Consider the following 4,574-nt stretch of genomic DNA (forward strand, 5'->3'; position numbering starts at 1 on the left):
GCAGTGCCAGGGTGCCATCTGCACCCGGAGGCCTAGGGAGGCAGCATGAAAGCCCGCAGGGCCGGGGGGTCCGGCTGCGCCCTTAAGCCTGGGGAGGCCGCTAGAAAGCCCGCAGTGCCTGGGGGCCAGCTGGGCACAGAGGCTCGGGGAGGCCGCCTGAAATCTCGCAGGGCCTGGGGTGCCATCTGTGCACGGAGGCAAGGGGAGGCCGCATGTAGGTCCGCAGGACCCATGGGGAGAGCTGCGCATGGAGGCCGTGGGAGGCCGCACAAAAGCCCGCAGGGCCCGGTGGGCCAGTTGCACACGGAGGCCCAAGGAGGCAGCACGAGAACCCGCTGGACCTGGGAGGCCAGGTGCTCGTGGAGGCCCGGGGAAGCCTCAAGAAAGCCCCCGGCCCTGGGGTTCCAGCTATGCACAGAGGCCCAGGGAGGCCGCACGAAAGCCCGCAGGACCCAGGGGCCAGCTGAGCACAGAGGCCTGGGGAGGATGCATGAAAGCCCGCATGGCCCTGGGGTGCCATCTGCACACTGAGGCCCAGGGAGGCGGCACGGAAGCCCGCAGGGCCTGGGGGTCCAGCTGTGCATGTAGGCCTGGGGAAGCCTCAAGGAAAACCCCAGGCCCTGGGGTTCCAGCTGCACACAGAGGCCTGGGGAGGCCGCATGAAAGCTCGCAGGGCCCGGGGGGCGAGCTGCACAGGGAGGCCCTGAGAGGCCGCTCGAAAGTCCGCAGGACCCATGGGGACAGTTGCACATGGAGGCCCTGGGAGGCCGCATGAATGACCGCAGGGCCTGGTGATCCTGCTGTGCATGGAGGCCCAAGGAGGCTGCATGACAGCCCGCAAAGCCTGGCGCGGGACCAGCTGCGTGTGGAGGCCCGGTGAGGCCGCATGAAACCTCGCTGGGTCCGGGGGCCAGGTGCACACGGAGGCCCGGGGAGGCTGCATGAGAGCCCGCAGGGTCTGGGTGGACTGCTGCGCACAGAGGCCTGTGGAGGTGCCCGAAATCCAGCAGGGCCTGGGATGCCATCTGCGGACGGAGGAAAAGGGAGTCTGCATGAAAGCCCGCAGTGCCCGGGGGTCCAACTGGGCACGGAGGCCCGGGGAAGCCGCAAGAAAGTCCTGAGTGCCAAGGGTTCCAGCTGCACACAGAGGCCCAGGGAGGCCGCACGAAAGCTCGCAGGGCCCGGGGGGCCAGCTGTGCATGGAGGCCCAAGGAGGCTGCATGAAAGTTCGCTGGGCCCGGGGGGCCAGGTGCACACGGAGGCCCGGGGAGGCTGCTAGAAAGCCCGCAGGGTCCGGGGCCCTCGCTGCGCACGAAGGCCCGGGGAGGCTGCCCGAAATCCAGCAGGGCCTGGGGTGCCATCTGCAGACAGAGGAAAAGGGAGTCCGAATGAAATCCCGCAGTGCCCAGGGGACCAGCTGTGCCCGGAGGCCCATTGAGGCCACATGAAAACCTGCAGGACCCATGGGGCCAGCTGCCCACGGAGGCCTGGGAAGGCTGTACGAAAGACTCCTGGGCCCAGGGGTCCAACTTGGGATGGAGGCCCAGGGAACTCTCAAGAAAGCCCCTGGCCCTGGGGTTCCAGCTGTGCACGGCGGCCCGGGGAGGCCGCACGAAAGCCCGCAGGGCCTGGGAAGGTAGCTGCAGAGAGGCCCGGGGAGGCTGCATGAAATCTCAGGGGCCCGTGGGTCGAGCTGCACACACAAGCCTGTGGAGGCAGCATGAAAGTCCGCAGGACCCATGGGGCCAGTTGCGTACAGAGGCCCGGGGAGGTGGCATGAAAGTCTGCAGGACACATGGGGCCAGGTGTGTACGGAGGCCCTAGGAGGTGGCACGGAAACCTGCAGGACCCGGGTGTCCAGCTGCGCATGCAGGCTGGGGCGGCCGCTAGAAAGCCCAGAGGGCCCAAGAGGCCAGCTGCACACGGAGGCCCGGGGATGCCACACGAAAGCCTACAGGGACCGGGGGGCCTGCTGCGCATGGAGGCCCAGGGAGACCACACGAAAGTCCACAGGGCCCGGGGGTCCAAATCCGCACAGAGGCCCGGGGAGGCGGCAAGAAAGTTCGCAGTGCCTTTGGTGAGACAGCTGCACACGTAGGCCTGGGGAGGCCGCATGAAAGCCCTCAGGACCCCCAGGGCCAGCTGAGCACAGTGTCCGGGGAGGCTGTCCGAATGCTCGCAGTGCCCAGGGGGAGACAGTTGCGCACGGAGGCCCCGGGGAGACCGCATGAAAGCCCGCAGGGCCTGCGGGGTCAGCAGTGCACACAGGTCCGGGGAGGCCACACGAAAGCCTGCAGGGCCCYGGGTGCCAAATGCAAACAGAGGCCCTTGGAGGCCGCATGAAGGCCCGCAGGGCCCGGGAAGACAGCTGTGTACAGAGGCCCACATGAAAGCCAGCAGGGCCCGGGGGCCAGCTGCACACGGAGGCCGAGGAAGGTTGCACTAAAGCCCTCAGGGAACAAGTGGCCACGTGCGCACGGAGGCCTCAGGAGGCCACACGAAAGCCCGTAGGGCTCCTGGACCCAACTGCACACTCCTGGCCCAGGGAGGCCATAGAAAAGCCCATAGGGCCCACGGGGGCAGCTGCGCATGGAGGCCCGTGGAGCTGGAACGAAAGCCTGCAGGGCCCGGGGGTCCAGGTGCACATGGAGGCCCGGGGAGAGCACATAAAACTCCACAGGGCCCGGGGGGAGACAGTTGTGCACGAAGGCCCGGGGAGGCCACACGAAAACCCGCAGGACCCAAGGGGCCAGCTGCACATGGAGGCATATGGAGGCCGCATGAAAACTCACAGTTCACAGGGGTCAGCTCTGCATGGAGGCCCAGTGAGGCGTCACGAAAGCCCACAGGGCTGAGGGGCCAGCTGTGCACAGAGGCCCAGAGAGGTCACATGAAAGTTCGCAGGGCCCAGGTCACCGGCTGCAAATGGAGGCCCAAGGAGACTCGACATAAGACCACAGGGCCCATGGGGCCAGCTGCGCACGGAGGCCCAGGGAGGCCGCATGAAAGCCTGTACGGCCTGTGGGGCCAGCTGCACACGAAGTCCCATTGAAGTCGCACAAATGCCCGCAGGGGCCGGGAGGCCAGCTGTGCATGGAGGCCCCGGGAGGCCGCACCAAAGTCCGCAGGGCCTGAAAGGACAGCTGCGCACAGAGGCCTGGAGAGGCCACACAAAAACCTGCAGAGCCCGTGGAGGCAACTGCGTACAGAGGCCTGGGGAGGCTGCATGAAAACCCTTGGGGCTCAATGGTCCAGCTGTGCATGGTGGCCCAGGAAGGCCACACAAAAGCCTACAGGGCCCACGGGGCCAGCTGCGCACGGAGGCCSAGGGAGGCCGCACGAGAGCCCACAGGGCCCGGGGGTCTAGCTCCGCACAGAGGCCCGTTGAGGCCTCACGAAAGATGCAGGGCCCAATGAGCCAGCTCTGCATGGAGGCTTGGGAAGTCTGCACGAAATCCCGCAGGCCCTGGGAAGACAGCTGTGCTCGGAGGCCCGGGGAGGTCGCATTAAAGCCCGCAGGGCTCCTGGGACCAGCCGTGCATGGAGGCCCAGGGAGGCCACACAAAGCCTGCAGAGCCTGGGGGTCCAGGTGCACACGGAGGCCCAGGGAGGCCACATGAAGCCCACAGAGCCCAAAGGGGCAGCTGCACACAGAGGCCCGGGGGACCGCACAAAAGCCCATAGGGCCTGGGGGTCCAGCTRCAYGCGGAGGCCCAGGAAGGCAGCACGAAAGCCTTCCAGCTGTGCATGGAGGCCCGGTAGGCCCAAGAAAGACACAGGGCCCAAGGAGCCAGCTGCACACGGAGGCTCGGGGAGGGCGCACGAAATCTCGCAGGCCCTGGAAAGTCAGCTGGGGGCAGAGGCCAGCGGAGGTCGCACGAAAGCCCACAGGGCCCATGGGGTCAGCTTCAAACGGAGGCCTGGGGAGGCTGCACAAAAGACCGCATCGCCTGAAGGGGCCTGTTGCGCACGGAGGCTCGGGGAGACCACACGAAAGCCTGCAGGGCCCGTGGGGTCTAGCTGCGCATGGAGGTCCGGGAGGCTGCACGAAAGGCCGCASGGCCCATAGGTGTTTATTACAGGGGAGGAAGGGTCAGAGATTTCTCAGGGCTACCGAGGTGGTAAGAGGCAACAGAGAGAGAGGCAAGAGAGAGCAGGTGCAKGAGGAGCAAGACACAAAAGAAAGAAATTGATGGGGGTGTTGCCGAGCCGTTAGAAGAGGTTGCCAGGAGAGGCAGAGGATGGAATGGCCATCCTTGGTGACACAGCAGCCSTGGCAGGACGTGAACGCGATGCCCCTGGTCCGAGCTGGCCTGGCTTTCTGAAGAGTGTTCTTCTTTCCCCCTGTCAGGGCGTCTTCCTCTCACCCGTGCCTGCAAGCGCCTCCTCGCTCGGCAGAGGATTACACCRGAGAAATTGGCCGAGCGAGCTARAGAGGTSGCTAAAGAAATGGGGAAGAGTGYGTAYAGAGAAGAGTCTCCTGTGAGGTGAGAGCCTTGGCCAATGCTGTACTTGCACATGGGTGGAGATGTTTCCCTGGGACACAAAGTGTCCCTGCGCTCTGGAAGGTTCTT

Source organism: Nothoprocta perdicaria, unplaced genomic scaffold (assembly GCF_003342845.1).
Source record: "Nothoprocta perdicaria isolate Ctin4 unplaced genomic scaffold, notPer1 scaffold_375, whole genome shotgun sequence".
Taxonomy (NCBI): Eukaryota; Metazoa; Chordata; class Aves; order Tinamiformes; family Tinamidae; genus Nothoprocta; species Nothoprocta perdicaria.